At 56.9% G+C, this 23,681-nt stretch overlaps 1 protein-coding gene across 3 annotated transcripts in view; it reads right to left on the bottom strand.

Moving 5' to 3' along the window:
• Nucleotides 1-23,681, bottom strand: part of RAI1 (retinoic acid induced 1) — a 120,696-nt gene that overhangs the window by 73,411 nt on the left and 23,604 nt on the right. For all 3 annotated transcript variants that reach the window (XM_055305718.1, XM_055305719.1, XM_055305717.1), the window contains exon 2: nt 7,081-7,218. The gene's annotated coding sequence lies outside the window, so the exon portion shown is untranslated. The remainder of the gene's footprint in view (nt 1-7,080; nt 7,219-23,681) is intronic.

Here is a 23,681-nt window from a genome sequence, read left to right as displayed (position 1 = left end):
TCACTAGATTCGGCGACAAGAGGAACAAACCAGGAAATGTGATGTAAACATCTGAATCCTGGGCACCCTGGGCTGCATCTCCATCTGCCGCCCTGGTGGAGCTGAGCTGCTGTACCCCACAAAGGCCAGCCAGGCCCCCACACCCTCATTAGTTTTGCCCACTGGCCCCCGCGGGACTGAGAGGTTGCCGGCCCCTGCATTATGCAAACATGAGTACAGCTTCTGATCACTACGGCGAGGTAATAGGTTTGCATTTTAAGCAAGGCTTTCAGTGCTTTGACCCTTGGCTGTGACCAAAGAAGTCGTTTCAGGCCTTGGGAAAGGATTTTTGGGAAAGCAGATATCCTATGGGTCAAGGTGCCCCTGGGAGGTGGCACCTTGCAGGGATGACCTGGGGTCTCTGTCTGTTTCAGCTCAAGGGGCTTTTTGTGGGATGAGCAACATCTGCCTGCTCTCTTCAGATTCTGACCTTGGGAACAGGTGGATGCTGACTTTTTGGGTCCCACCTGCCTCTCTAATTCCTCATGACATCATTTCTGGTCCCAGAACCCTCCCTTTGGTCAAGGTCCCCCTAAGAATGTGGAACTTGCTCCAGGAGGAACATCCCCTCCCTCTTCCCAGACTCTACCTTTGATCATGCTTCAGGGGGTTGTCCTATGAAATTCTTAGCTCCTTGGAGGTTTCTACCGAAATGACAGTCACCTCAACCCCAGAATGTCTCCCAGAAAGCATGGGAAGAGTACAGCATGTCTCCCTCCCTAGAAGCCAGCAAACCCCAGGCCCCTGCCGTGCCAACACACAGGTGCCCTAAACAGACAGGGTGCACGGATGAACACTTAATGAGCCCCTCTGTGTGTCCCGAAGCTGCTAAACACTTGAACAAACTTGACCTGGTTTTCCTTACTCTTCTGACAGTCCTGTTAGGAAAGAACCACGATCCCCATTACCCAAAGGGGATCTTTTCAGGTAATGAAGACGAAGACAAAGACCTTGCTTGTGGCCAGCATTCTCGTGTGCTTTTGGGTGTGGCAACCTGAAGTGGGGTCTCCTCCTCTCTGAGAAGCCTGGCCTGGGAAACAGCAGTATCGAACAGGAAGGGAGAGGGCAGTGAGCCATGCTTTTGGACAGCTGAGTCCCCACACATGCTGAGCTAAGCCAGTTCACCCACGCACCTATCACTTATGAACCATGACAACACTTGATTCTGGGCTGTAAGTTGAGGGCCACCTGGTTTATTATTTTTATGGCTATGTTCTACTACTGCAGTCTTTGCGAGGCTGACTGGGGGCAAGATAACCAGAGAAGGCAGAGTGTGACCAGGCCCAGATTCTTTTTCCAGAAAGTTCTTGGTGGCATATACCCAGGAGTACGAGTACACAGTGGCCAGCAGGGACTAAGGGGCACCTGTGGCTGGTCTGCTATGGAACTGCCTGCCACTTCATGGGGGACAGTGGGACGGAGAGGGAGGAGGCCCTGCCTAGGATGGCAAAGGTGACAAGCATCAGACCAGAGCTGCCCAGGGGCAGCGAGTCATCCGGTTCCCCACACACATGGACACCACGGCCTTATGCCCTGTGTGGCTTGGACCTCAAAAAGGAATAATCTCAGGGGTGCGATGGAGGATGAGAAGGCCTGTCCTTGAGGGGCCTGCAGAAGGAGGACCCCTCATCATGGGAGTCAGGGGCAGCTGGGAGCTAGGGAGGGGGGCTCTCAGGCTTAGAGTCAGAGATGGGTCCAGCCTGGGGTGCCTAACTTCTGGCTCCATGATCTCATGCAGGTCACTCGTCTTTAACACCAGAACCACAAACGCTGACTTTCAGGATCTGGTAAACAACAGGTCCAGCGCCTAGCACGCAAGTAGGTATCCATGGAACCTGGTGGCTGCCAACCAGCTCCCAGGACCTCACAGAGCACCACCTGGGGGCTGGGGGAGGCAGGGTGGTAGTGGTGGCAGCCTTTAAAATTCAAAGAAGCAACTCAAATCTGCCTTGGGCATATACCCCCAACACCTGGTCCCTCAGCACCCCTCCCTCCCCAGGTGCACTCCCCTCCAGGGGCTGTGCCCTGCAGCCAGACCCTGTCCCATTCTCCATCCTCTGGTCTCAGTCTCAGCCTTCCCAGCCGGGGGATGTGAGCAGGAATGGCTCAATCAGGATATAATCGTTTTTAATTAACGTGCGGATCATTTCACAGGCTGATCTCCTTGGAGACCAGAGGGAAGACGGTCTTTTAAGATTTTCTTTTGCCTCCCCCCCACCCCGCTTCCCAGTAGAAGGCCGCCCCCCCTCTTCACCCACCCAGCCGCAACCTTGAAAGCAGCACAAAAGCCTGCTGCCTGGATACCTCTTGGGGCCATTAGGAGGAAAGTGTGTGCTCACACACAGACAAACATCCACGTGCCCAAGCTCCAGGGCACGCTCTCCCCCCACCGGAAATGCACAAATGGGAGCAGAGACTCACAGACATATGCACACACCCACAGACATAGCACATGCAGGGATACACACAGATTCACGCATGCACACACAAACACATGCATGCATGCATGCACACGTGCCCAGGCTGGAAGACACACAGACCCCTTAAGGAATATACAAACAGGGTCCAAGGCATACAGACATGGGCACACACACACACCCGGGCTGGCAGCAAACTGACCCCCACACAAACAGGATCAGACACACAGACATAGGCACACACAGGCACACATGGATGTGTACACATGCACAGTGATGCATCCAAGCACAGACACACACAGACATACACTACAGAAATGCCCAGACAACCCATGCTCATGGGAGGTCTGTGCTTAACTACAACAGCCAGCCAGTGTGCCAGCAGTGGGGAAGAAGTCCCTGTCCTTGGAAGGAAAGTCAGAGCCATGATCACCTTGCCCCCATAGGCACCCATGGCCCTAGCTCCCTCCCTAGGGGTACCTTGCCACCTGCCCCACCGGAAACCCAGGAACAGAAAAGCCACAGACTTCTTACCTCCCTGCCACCCACCTGGTCTGGATCCTTCTGATCCCAGAGCCCCTCAAACAGCTGCTTCACTCAGCCCTCAGAGCTCACCCGGGACATCCAGCCTTTCCTGGCCACCCAGCACAGGCTAGCTTGACAGGTGCACTGGTAGGGCTGTCCCCCCACCCTCTGGGGCACCTCTGGGTACTGAGTGAGGTGGGGGGGGGAGGGAACTTGCTCTCCTTTCTTCATTTTTGCATTTTCTTCCCTTCTGACCTCCCCTCCCACTTTTCTAATCCCCCCCCCATCTCCCCTTCTGTTCCTCTCTCTCTACCCTTTCCCTGTCTCCCCTTCCTCCCCAGGGGCCCTCCTGAGGTCAATCTAAGATCAGAATAAGTTTAAGAAGACACAGGTCCTTCCCCACTCCTCCATGGTAGCTATCTGTGCCAACACCTGCCCCTTGCTCCTGAACTAGGAAAAGTAAACTGAGGCACAGGCATAAGGGCACAACCACTGGGATCTGCAGTCCCATCCCTCTTACTGCACCTACTTTGGATCCTCTATTCTCCTTCTGGAGAATGGGATGGCAAAGAGGAAGGAGTTGTTTTGAGGAGGTACAACAGGAAGCCCACGGCTGGCCAACCATAGTTTAGTGATTTTGGCGGCCCCAGAATCCATGGACAGGGCCAGTGTGCATGACACAAAGTATGAGACAGGCTTAGGAGCCTATCTGGTGCTGAACTTGGTGATGCCATGGGCAGGCTGGGTGCTTCTCCTCTCTTGGGGTCTTGGGGTCCTTTCATCTGTGTAATAGATTAGGTCAGCCTAAAAGATCCCTAGAAACTCTTCCCACAAGTAGAAATCAAGATGGCAGATTAGTAGCTGGCTCTTGGCTGCTGCAAGGCCCAGCAACTGTTGTGTGACCTTGGGACTCACTTCCCCTCTCTGGGCCCCGGTTTCCTCCTCTGTCAAAGGAGGAGGCTCACACAGGTGATTCATTGCCAAGGCTCTTTTTCAGTTCTGACAGAAGGTTCTAGATTGGGAGGGAGGAAGGAGAATAGTTTCCCACTTCTGGAAAAATGAGAAGCCCATTTCTTCCACTGCAGGCATGCCGGAGTCTTCAGGATCAGCAACGTCATTTTGAGGAAATCATCTTAAACATCAGGGGAAAAAAAAGTGCTCTGTGCAAAATATAATCGCTACCTCGTTCATCAGGAGAATCCAGAATGTTGAACAAAAGGGGAATATTAAGTAAATGATGGCACATCCCCCCCCCCCAGTTGGAAAAGCCTGAAGATATTAACCAGGGTGTTTATGAAGAGTTGGTTACAAAACAGGAAAAGGCTCCTGTTAGCACCAAGGAAGAAAGCAGGATATACATCTGAATACAGAGAATGGCCACAAAGTCTTTAAAAAACAAACCACACACGGACTGTGAACAACATCAAAATATTAACATTGTCATAGCCTGCTGTCAAGTAACCTTGTTTCTCTTTCTCTCTGTTTCAGATTTTCTCTGAACCTCATTTTAAAATGTGTACGTCTGAGAAGTTTCTTTCTTTCTTTTCTTTTTAATGGCTAAATGCCTCCAATTGAGAAACTTTCCCCTTTTTTTCATTCATTCATTTATTCATTCATTCATCACTGATTCATCCACTCCTGCGTTTGTCCTGCCAAAGCTGAGTGCCCGGGCATGTGCCAGGCCCCAGAGCTCTCCGATCTGCAGGGAACGCTTCTCACCTGCAGGAAACAAATGAGTGTGTGGTGGGGGTTGGAGGGAGGGAGGCAGCCCCACAAATAACTCGACACCAAGGCACTTGTCCGGTCATGGGGCCCTCTGAGGGAACACAAATCAATCCTGCCGGTTTCAGCCCTGCCTCCTCCCTGGCCTCGGTCAGCCCTGCCCTCAACTGCTAGGGTCTCAGAGTCTAGGCTATGGGTTAGAAACGCACCCTTAACGCCCGACCCTCCAGCTGTGGGTGGGAAGGGTTGAGGTGGGGAGCCGGGCAAAGTGTGAACCACCCTCCCCAGACCCCAGGGTGATTCCACTTCAAGTTCCCTAACCCTGGACCCTAACCCCTTTCTCCTCAGGGCCACAGGGCGGCTACCTGGCTGTTGTACCTTCCCTGGCTCTGATTTCTCCTTCCCCCGAGGCCCCTGACCGAGGCACCACCCAGCCAGGTCCTGTCCCGCCGCCTGTGGCTGCTGAGAAGGGAAGCACAGAGTATGGAATCTGCTAGCTCCTGTCAGCCAGTGTCACGCTGTTAGCACGTCAAAGGGTCCGACAGTGTGTCCCTGCTGTGTGGGGGCTGACAGATTTCTGGGGAGGGTTAACTCTTTATATTCCTGGACCGAGCCACAGAACAGCCTGTAAGCAGCCCGCCACCGCCCCCCCAAGGTGCATCCCCTCTCCCCCAGGAATCCCCTTTTTAAGTCGGGAGAAGGATTTCCTTCTCCTGCCTGGGTTGCCAGCTTGGGGTCCCTGGAAGAGAAAGAGGAGGAGCCCCCTTTGGCTCCCTCCGATGCTCGCCTGGGAATCCAATTAAGGCAGATTTCCATCGACTCTTCTCGGTCCCCACTCCTGTTCCAACCAGCCCCTTCACCCGCTCCACACCCCCTCCCACGAAAGGATCTAGGCGCTTTGAGTGCCGAGAAGCTTCTGACTCGGCGACCCCTACTTTGCGTTGTGCGCCCCCCCTCCAGGACTGCGGTACCCAGAAAATCTCTGGGCTAGCATTCCCCTCCCAGGGCCCCAGTGGGAAAAGAAGTTCCCACCACTCCCCTCCCCCTTTCTTTCCCTCCCCGCCCCCACCGCGGAGGGAGGGGGCGAGGCGTCCGGATCTCCGGGTCACCGGAGCAGCGTCTGCTGTGGATCGCCGGAGACAAACACTCCGTCACACACACACACATCACCCTCGGGATCACCTCTGAAGCCCGCATTGTACAGAAGGGGAGGAGGCCCAGTTGCGGGGAGGAGGCTGAGGTTGGGGGGGGCCCCTCCGACGTGCCTCAAGTCACCAGCCAATCAGCAAGCCCAAGAGGGGCTAGAATCCACGACCCCCGGCCGAGAACCCCACCTTGCCCCCGCCCCCTCCCCCGCACAGCGCCATCGGACGTCAACGTCTCTAACCCAAACAAGCCCCTCCCCCAAGAAGTCTTCCCTCCCCCTCCCCTCCCCCTCCCCCCCCCCCCGCCCTGGGTCAGCAGCCCCCAGAAAGACCCAGCTACGACCCCCACCCCCGACAGCAAGGCGCGAGATTTCATTGTCAGCCTGGCCACTCAGGCGCGCGTGAGGCGGGGGTGCAGGGCAGGGGGGCTGTGTGGCAGGCTACGGCGCGGGGAGTGGGGAGGGGTCTCCAGGGGAAGTGTTTGAAGCTGCTCCTCCAGTTCTGTCCAGATCCGGAAGCCGCCGGGGGAGGGAGGAAGGCGGGGGTGGGGAGAGCGCGACCTTAAGCGCTCGCAGGCGGCAAGGAGGGGCCGCGGCGGCCGGAGGAAGCGCCGGGAGGCGTCGGGGGCGCCAAGTCCCCGGGGAGGCAGCGCTCGCGGGAAGTTTCCCACCGGTTGCCTGGAGCAGGACAGGGTGCGCAGACGGCCCTCCCCGGCCTGACCGGCTCCGGCGCGCAGATTGCGAACTTGAGCAAAAGTCCTTCCGTCTCCGGCGTCCCTCACCTTCCCATCGGCGGCCACCAGCCCCGCCATCTCAGCCCCCTGCCTTCCACCATGCCACAGTCGCCAAGACCTCTCACCAGTGTAATGTGGAGGCAAGGGGAGGGGGAAGTCCCCAACACAACCAAACTGCGGCCACCAAAAAAAAAGGGGGGGGAGAGGGAGAGGGGAAAAAAAGAGAGAAGAAACAAACAAAAAAAAGGGGGGGGGAGAAAGAAATTCCTTCTCTCGAGACCGATTCCTTCAACTGGCGTGGAAAACCCCCAAATAGGCAAATCTGCAACTCCAGCCAGGATCGCGGCGCGGCGGGAGGGGTGCCCGCGGCCGGCGGCCACCACCGCCGGCGGCCCCGGGTTCGGGGCAGGTTCGAGCGCGGCGGCAGCCCGGGGGCTCCGGGAGCCCTCGCGCCCCGGCACGGCCCCCAGAAGACACAAAGCTCTGCCGCCAACAATACCTGCGGGCTCCTCCTGGATCTCCCGGGCGCCGGCGCTGCGCGTCTCGCCGTCTCCCTTTCCCCGCGCCGTCTCTCTCTCCTCCTCTCGCGCGCGCTCTCCCCCTCGCCTCTTCAAGAACGCGGCGGCCAGATGAGATCCTTGGGAGAAAAAAATGTGAGCGCTCGCACGATTCCTTTCTCTCCGCCCGCCGCTCGCGGCGGCACCGGGCTCGCTCCTTTCTCCCTCGCGCTCCCGCGCGCGCCGCGCCTCTCGCGCCCCGCGTTTCCTTCTCAACAGCCCCTGCGAGCGCCCTCAGTAGCCATTATTCACGGGCCACCGGGGGACAGGAGGTAATTAGAGACCGCCCCGTGGCCGCATCCACTCGGCAAGCGCGGTGCGGGCGCGGGGTGCGCGCGGGGAGGGGCGCGCGACGAGGGGGCTTGGCTGCGCGCAGCCCGCGCCCCAGACGCGGGGGAGGGGAGGAGGAGGAGGGGGCAGGGAGGGAGGAGGCGAGGGGAGGAGTGGTGAGCTCGGGTAGGGAGCGGGAGGGGGCGCCGGGGAGACGCTCCCGCGGCTCTCACCGCGGGGGCTCGGGGTCACCGGCTAGGAGGCTCCAAGGCGCTTTGGGGGTGGGGGTGAGTGTCCCCTGTGTGTGTGTGTGTGTGTGTGTGTGTGTGTGTCTGTGTATACGCGAGCACGCGCGCGCGTGTCAGAGACAGAAGAAGAGGGAGGGAAACGCTTTAATATTTTTCCAGTGACTTACGAGCCCTCGGGTGAGCTCTTGGCTGCGCGATTAGGTCCGTGCGTGCATCGGTGTGGCTGTGTATATCTGTTCTGCCCTACGTGTGAATGTCATGGGGTTTGGGGGCCTGGCTACGAGCTTGTGAGTGTGTTGCTGGGTCTCGGAGGAACTGAGTGATGCGGTGCCTGCGTGGAGTTGTGTTTGTGCGCGATCGTTTTATGGGGGACTGTGTGACTGCGTGGGTGGCACTGCGTCCATGTGGGGGGTGTGTGTCCGAGGGGCTGTGTGCCTGTGTAAGGTGGTGTGTACAGGATTGTGTCTCGAGGCTATTGTGGATCTGTGTGCGCTTGTTTGTGAGTGGGATTGCGGTTGTTGGGGTTGTGGAGCTGGCGTGTAGGGGGCAGTACGCCTGTGCAGGGCTGTGGGTCGCCGGGAGGCTGTGGTGTGTGTCTGTCTGCAGGCGGTCTGGTGTGTGGCTGCGTAGGGCTGTGTTCTGCGTGCCGGTATGAGGCCTGGCGGGCGCGGGGGGCGGGAGAGGGGCTCCGCGTGGTGTCGGGGATAGCACCGCCGCAGAAGAGCCGCTTAAGGCGCGAGCGGGCTGCGCTGGGGTCGGGGCGCAGCGCAACGAGTAGTGGCGGAGGAGGGGCGGGGAGAGAAGGCGGAGACCAGGGGGCCTTCATCCCGCGCCCCCCCCCCCCCGCCCCCGCCCCCGCCCCGCACCGGAGACGCAGCTTGGAGATCCTGGTACTTGCCGGCTTCGCGGTCCTAGAGGCGCTGGGTTTAGGGGACCCTGCTGGGCGGGGGAGAAGCCTAGGGCCTGGGGGCAGTGGAACGGAGACTCGGAGATCCGGAGCAGCCCAGAAGTGCGCGGCAAGGGCCGCCTGAAGAGGCGGGGAGCGGTCTGGAGACAGCAGAGGACTGGGCCAAGACAAAGAGCGGGTCCGGGGCCTCGAGGCGGGACCGCACCTCCAGGCTCCCCCGGCGGCGGAGGGACAGCCCAGCCTGAGCGCTAACGGCCGTGGCGCGGAGCCCCGCGGCGGTGGCACAGCCCTTCTGCGCCCTAGTCCGGGAGCCGCCACAGGGAGCAGCTCCAGAGCCCCCGGGGCATGGAATTACGCGCCCCGGGAGGGGCCGCGGTCGGCGGAGGGTGGTGGGGGTGTGGGAGGTGTTCAGAGCGTACAGGCGGGCGCCGCGCCCCCGGGCTGTGATTGAGCGCTCCACTGGCCCGCCCCTCGCCAGGCTGCTCACCGCCCACGCAGCCATTCATTCATTCATCTCTGCGTCTCTCCATCTACCCACCCTTCTATCCATACACGTGTCCGACCTATCGTCCGCTCACCCAATTATCGCGCCAGGGATCACACAGACGTGTCAGCCCTGGCTCCCTCCACTTTCTCCTGCTTGCCAGTCTTGTTTGTCTCACTCTCCTTGCCCCCCTCCCCCCATGCTCCCCACTCAGGCCCCTCTCCGCTCTGCCAAGGGGAGGAGAGCACCCACGACCTCTATCACACTTAGGTTTCGCTGTTCAGTGATTGCCGGACTTCCTCTATTAACCCCCCACCCTGCCGCTGCTAACCTCTCCATACATCCCACACTCCACTCCTGCAGCAACTGGGTGTGGGGAGCCTTCTCCCCGCCCTGCCTGGCCCTTCCTGAGGCCTGGTGGCTCCTTAGAGCCTGGTGGCAGGCAACACATCTCTCCCCACTGCCTCCTCCAGGCTGGGCTTCGGGAAGAGGGGAGTGGGGAGTAGAAGTAGAAGGAGTTTCATAGATTGCTGTGCCTCAAGGTCTTGGCTAAGGGCTCAGGGGAGGGTGGCACAGGGGAACACCAGTGGCTTGAATAGTCACTCCCAATCCTACCATTTGTAGTGTCAGATGGGAAACTAAAAAGCACAGATTCCTGAGCTCTGGCACAGACCTAACCAATTCAAGTGCCCAGAACCTTTGCACATGCTGTTCCCTCTGCCTAGGAATCAACAGCTTACAGCCAGGCTGGGCAATCACTGGCCTGCAGCATCTTACAGCCTACCCAGACTCCTGAGTGTGGCTGTGCAGGGGCACAGGGCAGGCCTCTCTTCCAGAAATGGACCCTAATGTGCCCTCTGGGCTGACCGCTAGCTCACCAGGTAAGGATGCAGCAAAAACAAGCAACAGTGGGCACCTACTCCCAGCCAGCCAGCCCTGGGCAGCCCAGCTCCTCTGTGGGCTCTAGTCTCCCCGTCTTTAGAATGGAGGCTATTTGGTGCCTGTCTTCAATGATCTGGCCTAGGAACCAGGGTCAATCAGTCCTGAGGCTGAGGAGAGGCCCAACATGTGCACCAGTAGACAAAAAAAGCCCATATCCCTGCTGGGGACCACCAACCCAGCCACAGACTGGACTGCAATCCCCATCATAGTGCTGCCTGACAACCCTCAGCCTCAAATTGTCCCTGTCACATCCTGACTCAGCTGCCTCCTCCACACAGCCAGCCGCAAGGTCAAGATCAGAAGGTAGGGGTGTGAGGATGGTAGCATGTGCCCCCTTCACCAGCGGGCAGGGACAGGCTCCCCTCCCCAGTTTCAGAGTGATCACACAATCAGGCCCCTCCCTTACTCACCACTTGGGTCTTCTAGATGTTCCTTGAATTCACCAGCACAGGGTTTTTGCACTTGCATGTCCCTCTGCCTGGAATGCTCACCCCCACCTTCTAATGTATCATATAATGTATTTATTTAGGTATTTTGTGCTTAGTTTTGTCTGTGTGCTCAATGGTGCACCTCTCTACCTGGATTGTGCCTAACACACGTTCAGTAAGTGCTTGTTGAATGAATAAATGAGTAAATGAATGAATGAAGCTGACCCAGCCCAGGGCTTTCTCCTCTTTGAACCACTAGCCCTTTGGAGAGGAATGGGGGGAGGGGATAGAGAGCATCTGAGCAAGGACAGGCCATGTGGCTGACTCATCTGTGGTCACTCTGGGAGCACCCTTCATGGATTCTGGATTCTGGGCACATGTCCTAGGGGGGTTTGGAGGAATGACTCCGTGGTGGGATGGCTTGTCCCAAAGGACAGCCGAGCCCTTCATCTGTTCCAGGGACCTCTCTGTCATTCTGGGGGCAATGTGGCAGAGGGGTCCAGATTCACACCTGCCAAAGGGGAATAGAAACCCCTACCTAGCCAGGGCCTATCCACAAGTGTTATCGTGGATGGTCATCAAGATAGCCCCTGCCCAGGGGGAATCTGCTCATCTCTGAGAGGAGAAATCCAGGCTGAGAGAACACAAAGGACTCAGCAAGAGTACACAGGCAGACAATCTGATCCTCACCTAAGTTTCTAGAGCAGTCTCGCTCACCTCTGCCTGGCACAGAGCAGGTGCTCAAGATGCATTTAGCAAATGAATGAATAAAGAAGACACAGTGTCAAAATTCAAACTTAGGTCTATATGGCCTCTGAACCCCTTGCTTGTTCCATTAGACCCTCCTGGCAGGATTCCAGGGATCATGGTGGCAGCACCCAGCACCAGGCAGGTACTCCATAGATGCTGAAGGAATGACTGGCAGGCGAGGCTGCCTGTTTGGCAGGCTCCCTGCTCCTGCCAGGGGTTTGACTCCACTGCTCACCACGTGAGTCCTGTCCCAGGCTCAGTGTCGAGAGGGGATCCCCTAAGGCTTGGCTGGCGGGAGAGTTTTATGGGCCAGCATGGTACTCACAGGTTTCAAAGGACCAGATGCTTCCTGGGGAGGTGCGGCTGTGTTCAGGAGAGCCTGGCCTGGACAGGTCACCCTGTTGTTCACCTAGCACAATCTGAATAGCTGCTTTCCTGCAAAGTGTGTGTCCAAATACCATTCTAGTGTTGAAAAATAAACAGGGGCCAGTGAGGAGACCCCAGGCAGGGGCCTGGGGAGTGCAGGCAATGGGGGTCAGTGGAGCTGCTAGACATTAGGCTCCCTGACAGACCACCAAGAACAGGGCTTAGTCAGGGGCCACCCAGGTAGACACAAGAGGCAGAAAAGAGGGGCCTGGACTTCACCTACCAGCAAGGCAGGTACCATTAAGACAAAGTCACATTCAAGCTCAGCCCTGGTCTGGGAACCCCCAGACCCTCCTGGCTTTGAGATGTCATGGCTCTCCAAGGAGAGGACAGACCGCCTGGCACTTGACCTGCAAGTCTGCAAGCCACAGGTCAGAGGTGGTCCAGGCAGTTTTCAACATCTATTTTACACATATTTACAGAGTAGTCAGCCAGCGATTTCAAAACTCTTCTCTTTCCCTCACATCAGTCACACACTACCCTCATTTCAAAGACTGGGTCACTGAGATCCAACCAATTGACTTGCCTAAGATCACAGAACTTGTGTGTAACAGAAGTATTTGCCTGGCAAATATTTATTGAGCACCTACTATGTTCTAGGCACTGTTCTGTGTGTTAAGGATTCAGAGCAATGAGCAAGACAAAGCCTCTGTTCTTTGTGGTCATGAGTCAGACAAGAAACAGAATGAATGGGCAAATTATATAGTAATGTTACATTTAGGCGAAAAAATAAATAAAGCCAGGGAAGGGGACTGGGAGCATCTGGGGAAAGGCTGGGTCAGAGAACTTGCACTTGAAAACATTTGAGAACACACTTGAAAGGCTAAGGTGGTAGGGTATGCAGCTGTGTGGGGGGAACACTGCAGGCAGACGGAACAGGTACAAAGGTCCTGTGGCAGAAGCAGGGTGAGTTTTCATGGAATAGCAGAGGCTCCTGTGGCTGGAGCAGAGTGAGCAAGAGAGCAAGTGGGACGAAATGGAGACAGAGAGGTGCCTGGAACTACACCATAGGACCTTGTACACCTTAGAAAGAACTTTGGCTTTTATCCGGGAGTAAGATGAGGTATCTCTGCAGTGTTCTGAACAGAAGAGGGACATGATCTCCCTGAGGTCCTCACAATATCTCCAGCTGCTGTTGAAGAACATGGTCATGGGGCTAGGGCAGGAGCAGGGAGGCCAGTGAGGCGGCCCCTGCACTGGTCCAGGTGGAGGAGGACAGGGCCTGGCCCGGGTGGGGAGTGTGAAGAGCCGAGGAGGTGCAGGATTCCGTATTTTATTTGGAGACAGGGCTGACAGGACCAGCTGGCGCATTTGGCTCGGCCAACCAGAAGGATGGAGCAGCCAGTCTTGCTAGGTGAATGGTCTGGGGCAGGTTCCCCAGGATGAGGGGAAGGCAAGCCCTTAGGAAGGGACAAACCTGTCCCATCTGATGGGTTAACAAATATCATACCAATACGTTAGCTTAGACAGCTGCTGAAGAAGCCCCATTTTATCGGGTGTACCAGAAGCAGTGCCCTGCCAAGTTAGTTCCCCACACCAAGCCTCAGTTTCCCCTTTTAACGAGCATGTCGGTCCAGGGCAGCAGCTGAGGGCCGTATTTGCCTTTCCTCCTTTGTGGCTGCTGTACTCCCCAACTGCCTGAGTGAACCCACTCTACAAATCTCTGCTCTGGGCTGCATATCTAGGGGTTCCCACCAAGGGCCGGGCATTGTTGGGGGGCACAAGGGAGATAGCAGGGAGCAAAACAGCCGGCCCCCCCCTGCCCTTGTGGGCCGGTTGTGGTCACTAAGCAATTCTAGTACTGTTACTTTCTCTCCCACACCAAAACCCTCTACCGCGGAGCACTTCCTAAGAGCCAGGCCACCATGTGAGACCAAGAGCAAAACACTTGAGAAAATGTTTTTCTTTGTAAGCAAAGAACTTGATGTTTCAGCTGGGGGTGGGGGGTGGGGGGTGGATCAACATTATAAATATCCAAGTTCCCTTAAAGTTTCAAAACTTCTTCTTTTCTTTCTTTTTTTTTTTTTCAGAACTTTTTCAAACACGAGGTGTGCCCCCCACCCCTGATCCCAGGGAAGGCAGTGGAGGTCAGAGGGAGATCTGGGGTCTCCTTCTATAGGTTCCAGCCAGAGCCAGGGCAGGAGAAAGGCCTGGGGACAGGGGGCACTCTTCCCTTTTTGATCTGCCTTGGGCTGGCCCTGTGGCCCTACAGGGGCTGGGGAGGTGTGGGGGTGTCTGCCCAACAGGGTCCTCAGAGACCAAACCAGATCCTGCCTTTGATCTGCATGACCTTTCATGTCTGCTATCTGTGGCTTTCTCTGCCATCTGTCTATCCATCCATCCTTCTTTACTAGGCTGTGGGAGGCCACCAGATGAGGTCACATAGCTTCAGGCTCAGGCAGGGTACACCACACTCCGCATTACAGGATCCCCTTCACTGGCTGTGAGCTTCAGGGGAGCATCGTAGCCCCTCAGCCTCCATCTCCGGGGTGCTTGCTCTGAGCCTAGGCAGCCTCAGCACCCCTGCCTTGCCTGGCCCCCATGGGCAGTCACCTCCTTGTCTCAGCATCTGAATGCCCTAGAAGGTGCTGAGCTTGGGTCCCTGAGCTCAGAGGAGGTAAGGTCCTGCATTCAGAATGTGGCAGCTGAAGGCAGGGGTGGGGGGCTGGGAATAAGTGGGGAGAAGAGAAGGGTCGGGGAGCAGGAAAGACAGCAGGGACAGCAGGAAGGAAGAAGGGAAGGGACTGAGGAGTAGGAGAGGAGTGGAGGCTACCAGAGCAAGTACAGGGGAGAGGGAGGAAGGGATGACAGAGCATCAGGGATGAGGGGAGGACAGGGCACCAGGACTGCCAGGCAGCATCTGTTCAGCCTGTGGGTCTGCCCCTGCTCTGCATTCTCCTCTGCAGTCTGGGTCCAGAGGACACCCCTTGGTTCCAGCTGTGATCCATGCTGCCAACTCCCAGCACATGTGGCCTACCTGGGATCCTGTCATGGCCATGGAAGCCACCCACGGCAGTCAGGCGACCTCTTGAGTAGCTACAACCCAGGGTTCAAAGCCATCTTCTTGGCCAAGGAGCCAAGAAGGGGCTGGGGGGTCTGCCCTGCCCTCTGCCTCAATACAGATGGCCCCCTGACCCTAGCCCCTGATTAACCCTTAGCCACAGCCCCAGAGTGAGCCCCCTGCCCTGACCCCAGTCCTAGACTGACCCCTGCCCTCTGCTGTGAATGGACTTCTGGCCCCAGCCATGGTCCCTAGCCACAGACCAACATCTGGCCCTTGCTCTAGACTGGCCTGTGACTCCAGGCCCAGCCTAAGCCTGAACCCTGATCCTGGCAGAGGCACTCTGTCATTCTGGTGACGATCTCCTGGACACATTCCACCAGGCCACTGGGGACCACATGGGAAGGAGAAGGGGCCCAGCTCAGAACCATCCAGCCCCCGAGGTAAGGAGCACCATCAACCCCATACATGGCCCACGCTGAGGCCTTAGGGTCACGGGGTGACCAAGGAGGGCCCGAGGCCACTGACACTTTCCCCACGCAGAGTTCACTGGTGCTGAGCAGGAGGCCTGCCGGGGCCAGAGCAAGCAGGCCAGACAAACACACAGACACACTCAGAGCCTGACAGACCTACACACACAGTCAGACCCGCCAGCCCAGCCCCTGAGATCCTCATACACAAAAACACACATGCAAAGACACACACAGCCTGAGATGCACAGGCATCAGCACACAGACGCAAACCAAAGACACACAACCAGACAGGCACAGGCACACACAGACTGTCCCCACCCCCTGCACAGCACCTCCAGCCCAGGCTCCGTGGCTCCCTAGGTGCCCAAGAGTGGGAATGACAACAGCTCCTTCCAAGAGGATGTGGAACCTACTCTGAGTCCCAGTGGCTTCCTCTGCCTGCCTGGAAGAGAACTGGGCAAGAGGGCAAGTTCAGTCCCTCCCCCAAACTCAGGGTGGTTGCTGCTGCCACTTTTTTGCAGAGAGGGCCTGGCCCCATGCCGCATAGGAGATGGGGAGGGAGGACAGGACCTGCATAAACACACAGGCTCAGAGCACCTGGCTGGGTCAGTGGTTGAGCGCCTGCCTTGGGCTTGGTCATGATCATGGGGTCCTGGGATAGAGTCCCACATCAGGCTCCCTGCATGGAGCCTGCTTCTTCCTCTGCCTCTGTCTCTCTATCTGTCATGAATAAATAAATAAATAATCTTTTAAAAAAAACAAACACAGGCTCCCCTGGGGGAGATACACGGGCACACACATTCATGTATACGCACACTCACAAAATCAGAGACTCATTTGTGTCTCTATATGCATGCAAGAAAATGTATGCAGGGATATACACAAATGTGCTTGCATAAAAGTGACACAGCGCACACGTCAGGAGACACAGAGACTCCTCTATGGCACACTTGCATACACCTCTGGGTAGCAGCCATCTGCCTCCACACATCATTTGTTCTCTGAGCCCAGGCAGTCCCCAGGGCCCCTAGGTATCTCTGGGTGGCTCAACCACTCCTCAGGTAACCCCTCTAGGCCCTTTCCAGCTCAACTCAGAGCTCTGTGGGCCTCTGCCCTCCCTCTACCTGGTGGCCCGGGGATGGGGATGCTGTCCCCAGGGCTTCTCTTGGCTTCCAGCTCCCGACCCCACCCAGGTGAGGACCCCTGAAGTCCACCTTCCATCATCCAGTCTGATGGCTGCAGCTCCCACTCAGGCCTGGGTTGGCCATGGCATGCCCTTTGTCTTCAGCACAAGTAGGCCAACTCCCTCCCTGCTAAGGGACAAACCAGTCCTGTCAGCTGCAGTGGCCTGTCAGCTGCAGACTGGGTCAAGAGACCCAAGCCCAGCTTAGTGCCTCCCAGGGCAGGGGAGTCCCAAGTAACATTCAAATGGAAAGCCCTTTTCAGGGGTGCCTGAATCTGCAGAAATCACTGCTGGAAGGAGAGAGAAGAAAGTGCTGATCAAGAAGGAGAGGAGGGATGCTAATTGTGCTGTGTGAATTTTTCATCACCTGAGTGTGTGAGAAGGAGAAGGGGAGCTGGGAGGAGGGGAAGGAGGGCAGAGAAGGAGGAGGAGGGGATTATTGTTATTCTTTTCCTCCCAGTTTGGCTTCATCCCCAAATTCCCCAGTGGAACCCAGGTGACTGTGCCACGGGGCAGGGGTGGCATGTGGAGAGGGTGCTAACTCTGCTAAGCACCCCCATGGAAAGCACCCACAGAATCCTCTGTGGGAGGTGCCCCCCCTTTTTTAAGATTTTATTTATTTATTAGAGGGAGAGGGAGAAAGAGAGAGAGCACGCTAGTGAATGAGTGAGCAGGAGTGGGGGAGGAGCAGACAGAGAGGGAGAAGCAGAAGCCTGAAGACTATGTGGGGCTCAATCCCAAGACCCCAGGATCACGAACTGAGCTGAAGGTAAATGCTTAACCAACTGAGCCACCCAGGTGGCCAGAGGGAGGTGTCTTTAGCCCATTTTAGAGATGTACAAACAGCCTCAAAGAGTAGAGGCTAGAGCACAGGTCTGAGTGGCTTTGAGGGAGCCTGAACTACTGCCTTGTCTCAGGAGCTGTTCTCATTCACCTGTTAAGACCCCGAGGCCCAGCTCAGAGCAGTCTAGCCTGGGCACACATTTGGAGGAAGGAAGTTGAACCCCTGGCTTCAGATGCCTGCCTCAGCTCTGACCTCCAGGAGAGTTACTGGGTTATGAAGTCATGACTACCATCCTCCCCACACATCCTAAACCAGGCGCTGCCTCTGCCCTCCCTCACGGCAAGTCCAGCCCTGCCCTTGGCTGTGTGTGTCTAGGAGGCTCTGCACCCTCTCTGAGAGGAGAGGTGATGTTTCTGATCCTGCTTCCCTCACGGGGTCAGGGTAGGGGGCAGTGATATGGGCTGGAAAGCAGCCTTCTGAGCTGTACTCATTCTCCCTAAATAGCACCAAATTCACAGTGTGACACCAGGAGAATCCTCCCAAGCCCAGCCCCCCAATGAGGTAGCTACAAAGGACCTTCACTCGACCAACTGACAGGACCAAGAGCCAAGTCCAACCAACCCCAAGAAGGATGTCCTTCCAGGCCTATTTGCATACATTTCTATGGTGGCGAGGACTGCAGTCAACTTTCTTAGATGATCCATACCACTCCTAAAATGTGAGGATCCATACAACTCCCAAAATGTGTGACAGCAGACTCACAGTCAGCCGCTTCACATCATATTTCTGAGCCTCAGATTCCATCACCTTTAGAATGGTGGAGTGGCAGGGCCTGGGCTGTGTTAAGGATTAATGGAAATGTGTATGTGAAAGTCACTACGGGGTCGTCAGCTGCGTCATGCGCCCCTGACAAATGTTAGGTCTGATGGTTATTATTCCCTCCTGCTCTTCAGAGAGATGTGAGTTTTCGATCGCTGGGATGAGTACCAAGTTCCAATTTCATGGTGGTGGTCTGAGCATTTAATTCAGAAATCCTGCTTGGTTGTGCTGCTGGGGCAAAGGCCCACCTGTGCTTTGTTCCTGGTACTCAATGACCACTAACATGTGCTCTGGGCTACTGTCCCCAGATCCCTTTACAACCTCCCAACAGCCAAGTAAGGGGCCTGGGAGCCCTGTGCTGCAGACCCAGAAACCGGGGCTCAGAGAGGGAGCTTAGGAGGAGTAGATGCAACAGGAAGACAGATTTCACCTCCATATAAGGAAGAGCTTGCTAACAGGCAGAGCTGCCCAGAAATGGAATGAGTGAGCTGCCTTGGGAGGTGGTGAGCAACCCGTGGCTAAAGGCGTGCAAGCAGAGAAAGGGGGTCTCTGGGTGGCAAGGCCACGGAGGCAGCTCAGACACTAGACAGGGGAGGACCACTGGGATCTCTGGTCCTGTGACTTGACCAAGGCCATGTGAGCAGGAATGGAATTCCAGAAGGTCAAAGCTGGGGGCCAGAGCAAGCGCTCTCCTGCTCCAAACCTGCCACGTGAAAGCCCAGCAGACAGAGCTCAGTGGGGTGGAGCGAGAGGCCTAGCCCTCTGAACCAATTCCCTGCCTGCCCCCCAGATCACATAGCATTGATTTCTCAGAAAGAAAGGCCTGCTTTTTAATTTAAAAGTTGGAAATAGACACAAGTAGAAAGGAAAGAAATCCCAAGTCCCCTTGACCCTGTGACAATTATCACTAATATTCCCTTCCAGTTGTCTCTGTGGGCATCCATTTTGGTTAGAAGTCCCGGCACGATCTAAGATGTTTCCTTACTGAGATACAATCCGCATATTATACAATTCACCCTGTAAACGTGGTTCTCGGTACATTCAGAGAGTCGTACAGCTGTCACCACTATCTAATTTCAGAATGTTTTCTTGCCCCCCCCCCAACCCATACCCATTACCAGTCACTCCCCACCCCTCTGCCACACCGCAGCCCCTGTCAACCACTATCTACTCTTGTTTTTATGGACAAGTGTAGTGGCCCCTTCTCAGCCTCCCTGCGCCCACTTCTGCCCCCCTCAGACGTTATGGCGGCCAGAGGAAGCCTGCCGAAACCCAAGTCAGATCCATCCTCCTCTCACTTGGAACCCTCCATGCCTCCCACCTCACACAAGACTTAAAACCAAACTTGTACTACAGCCTGCAATCACCTACCCAATCAGACCTCTACTACCTTGACCCCCGCCCCTCCCATTCTCCGCCCCCCCCCTTCCTGCTCCAGCCACACCAGCAGCTCCTCAAACACCTCAAGCATGGTCCGGCCTCAGGGCCTTTGCACTGGCTGTTCCTTCTACCTACAACATGCTTCTCTTAGATGTCTGCTCAGCTCTTCCAACCACTAGTCCTGCTTTTTCTTCATTACTCTTATCATCTGACATGTCTGTCTTTCTGTCCTCTGTCTTCTCCTCCACTAAGATGGCAGCACCATCGCCTGGTGTCTTGTTTGCACCTAGCATGGAGTTGCAGTTCAGTGAATATTTGCACTGTCTCCAATAAAGTAAGCAACATAAAAGGAACAAATGCAAAAAACCAAGCACCCCACAGAGCAGACGTTATGAACGAGGCCCTCTGCCTGTGGACATGTGTGGTTTAAACCACACTGTGCCTTTTGTTAATTGAGCCAGGAGAGTTCACATAAAAATCCAAATTCCGGTTTCTCTTGAAAACACCGATCTGGTCATCTAGGGCCGCACAGCTGCGTGACAACTGTCAGCAGGCACTGAGAGGTGGAGCCCAGGGGTGCTGGGGTCCTGGATCTGGGGTCTGGGGCCAGGCCTGGGGCTGCCTCTGCCAGGTGGCCCTCCCCAGGTCGGAGGCTGGGAGGTCCCAGGAGGTGAATGCCTTGTGGTTCCTCAGGGATGCCCAGCTGTGCTGCCTGGAGGGTGGCCTCCCTCCGTGAGAGACTCGAGTCCTCTGCTGTGGCTGCTCCCCAGCATCTGGGGCCCTGACTCATTCCCTGACACCAGCCTCATTTCCCACCCACCTTTTACATGCCAAACGGGTCAACCAGCGACACGTACCCGGGCTCGCCAAGCTCCGTCACTGCTCACAGCCAGTGTGCCCCGTGCCTGCCCTCAGCTTCATCCTTATGTCTGTCTTGGGGCCTCACCTGCCCCCAGAGGCCCACTGAGGCCCCCCTCTACACACCTCCCCCTCTGACTCTGAGACAGGGCAGCAGGGGGGTGGCACCTGCTCATCCCAGCCTCCCCAGCCCTGGGCATTGCCAGGGCACAGTAGGCCCTCGGGAAGCTTGGCCAGAGGACTAGATGAGTGGCACCTGCCCCTGTGGGCTGGGAAATTAAGGGATATAACATGTGCACCTAGAAGGGTCCGACTTGGGTCCTGCTCCAAGCCATCGTGCACTTGTCAATCACCTACTGTGATTCCAACAAAGGCGGAAAAGCTTGGGAAGGCCTGCAGTGGGGAGGCTGGTCCAGGGAGAAGGCGGCTCGGCTGGAGCTGAGTGTGCTGCAGTTGTGCGTGTGTGCGTGCGTGCGTGCGTGTGCGAACGCGTGCCTGTTCATGCTGATGAAGGAGGGCTCTACAGCAGGCAGTGTCCAACGTTCTCCCCAGGCCTCAGTCTCCCCACCTGCATGCAGGGCTCCCCTGATCACCAGTCCCTCTGGCCCCACGGTTCAGGCCTGCCTCCCCACCCTGGGGAGGTTTCAGGGTACTGCAGCCCTGCCTCCCCATCCATCAGGATTTTGCTGCATTCCTGTGAGTCATTCTCCAAACAAACCCCTGCGTGCAAAGGAGAGAAGGGAGCAGGGGAGGGGGAGAGGGGAGGCTGGATGCAAACCCAGCCCCGCCTCCTCCCTCTCGCCTGCTCCCCCTCCATGCCCCCTCCCAGGCACACTTGAAGCCCAGCCCCTGGTCCCAGGAGAGCTCTGGAATAAGAGTCTGGTCAGCTTGTACCATGGACTTGCTGTGTGACCTTGGGCAAGACCCTGCCCTCTCTGGGTCTCAGGAGAGGATGACCCTGAAGGTCTCTACCTACAGGATGCCTAGGCTTCCAAGGCATATTCTGTCTCAAATGAAGCAGGGTGTGGGGTGACGGTATGCATGGGTGTCCTCAAACCAGCCTCTGCATGGACTGCTTTGTCTCAGTTTCCCCATCTCTGAAGTGAGGAGAAGGCAAGTCCCTGGTAGCACAGGTGCAGCAAGGCAGGGGTCCTCAACATGGGCCAGCAGCTGGTGCCCACCAATCACAGGACCCAGGCCAGCCTCCAGCCCTGAAGCAGGGTGGGGGAAGGGGAGGGGGCTCCCACCGGAAGTCCCAGTCTCCTGCACTGGGGCCTCACAGTGCAGGCATTTCCCTGGGGGAGGCGGGGTGTGGGAGGTGTGGGGGGGTTGTAGAGGGCATCTCTGAGTCACAGAGCCAGGGGCCAGGCCAGGAGGAATGTCTTTATGGGCGGACCCCAGCTATGGGAGTGGGGGATGAAACACTGCTGGAAATAAAGGAGGAAAATTCCCCATACCAGCAGTGAGAAGTAAAATGGCTGTGGCCGCGTGCCCGTGTGTGTGCACGTGGGTGCATGGGTGTGCATGCATGTGTGCTCCACAGGATGGGGAGGCAGGTCCCACAGGTGTCTGGTCATGCAGCTCAGGTGCTAGGGCCCGGTAGTCCAAATCATTAAGGACTGTGTAAACATCTGTGTGCCAGTACATGTCTGCCTGCATGGCACATGAGGGAAGGGCAGAGAGTGCAGAGGGTCTCCCCAAAATGCTTTCTCTTGGGGCTAAAGTGTCCTTTGGGCTCTGTTTCTTTGGGAAAATCCGGCTTCCTAGTCAGCCTCCCTGCAGCCATCATCTTTGCCAGGTGGGTGTATGCACCAGCCTGTGTGCCCCTCATACATGTGTCTGTGTGTGCTTGTGTGCCCTCAGAGCTCCAAAGTGCTGTGAGTGGTCATGCGGCTGCAGGCTGGCTGGCAGGGGACAGTGTGTGTGTGTGTGTGTGTGTGTGTGTGTGTGTGTGTGACAGATTTTGGAGAGTGTGAGAAGGGGGTGTGAGTGTCCATGAATGTGACCACAAGTGGCAGGGGTGCGTGGGTGTGTCTGAGTGTGGGTGTGTATCGGTAGTGCCACAGAAGGCTGGCATCTAGGGATGAGCGTGCGTGCAAGAGGATTTCCGCCTGAAATACCAACTCCTGGAACGGCCCCAGCCAGTCCCCAGCTCCGCCTCGGCCCAGGCTGAGCCGCCTCCTTAGCACTCTCATTCTCTCTGGCTCCATGAAAAGCAGGTTTCCAGAGCCCCAAGAGCTATACCCACGCGTGAGCACACCCCCGCCACAGGGCTCTCATCTGTGGGGCCCCTAAGATTCAGAGCAGAGCTCCAGCCCTCTGCCCACACAAGTGCCCTGACACACTTCACTATGGATCTGGTATTGGGGTTCAGGGAGCCCAGGCAGGGGTTCCACCTGTCAAGGCCCATTGGGCATGGAGGCCACACAGGAGGGAGAGGAAGGCCAGAGTGAGGCCAGGGGCCTGGATGGGCTGCCAGATAGGCATCTCACCACAGCACGCCCAGTGGGGCTGTGGCCACCTGGGGGCAGGAGAGGAGCCCACCCGCCTGGAACAGCCCACAGGACACGGTGGGCGGACAGGCGGGTGGTCGGGCCGACCTGGCTACGGTGAGCTCAGAGCCTGGGCAGCCTCCCAGCTCTGCCTTCAGCAGCCTGAGCCACCTGCTCAGCCTCAGCCGCCCCCTCCACTGAACGCGGACCTTGTCTTCCTGAGAGGCGCAGCAGGGGGCTGGCACGCTGCAGGCCCAGAAGCTGTCACTCTTGTTACGGCAATGGTCCCCTGGCTGCTATGAGAACAGGTGGGAAGAACACCAGGCTGTGGGTTCCTCTCATGCACCGAGTAGACTTGCTCTAAGTCCTTTCTGCTTACTGAGACTCAGTCTTTCTACCTGTAAAGTGGGGTGATGGGGTAACGCACCCCATAGCACCTGAGGGTAGGAAAGACCTATGGAAGAGGACTCTAGGACAAACTGCTCCCTCTGTGTCCAGAGTGAGGCCAGCAAGGGTCCCCAGCACAGGGTTCAACCTGGCAGTTGCAGAGCTGGTCAGCTCTCGGTGTTTCCATGGGGGGTAAGCATTTGCACACCGAGACGATGGGCTCTTGTTAGCGGACGCCTGGCCTGAGACAGGGATGTGGTCTTCAGTCTCTGGGCCACTGCTCTGTGCCCTCACCATGCATGGAATCCCTCAGTTGTCAGAACGGGTAGACAGGTAAGAGAGGGCCATTGCTGAGGGATGGGCACATGGGGCATCCCAGTCTCAAACGACAAGGGACAAGCTGCCTGGGGACATCACAGGAGGCATGCAAGGAGGTGCCAGGGTGGGGCAGCCCAGGTGGCTCAGTGGTTTAGTGCCACCTTTGGCCCAGGGCCTGATCCTGGAGACCTGGGACTGAGTCTGGAATCGGGCTCCTTGCATGGACCTGCTTCTCCCTCTGCCTGTGTCTGTGCCTCTCTCTGTGTGTGTGTGTCTCTCATGAATAAATAAATAAAATCTTAAAAAAAAAATGAGGTGCTGACGATAGTGATCCGCTCACCCACAGAGTCCAGGCCCAACCCAGGGAACTCTGAGATTTCAAGATTCCATAAT

Source organism: Nyctereutes procyonoides, unplaced genomic scaffold, assembly GCF_905146905.1.
Source record: "Nyctereutes procyonoides isolate TBG_1078 unplaced genomic scaffold, NYPRO_anot_genome, whole genome shotgun sequence".
Taxonomy (NCBI): domain Eukaryota; kingdom Metazoa; phylum Chordata; class Mammalia; order Carnivora; family Canidae; genus Nyctereutes; species Nyctereutes procyonoides.
This window is presented reverse-complemented; position numbering and strand designations above follow the sequence as displayed.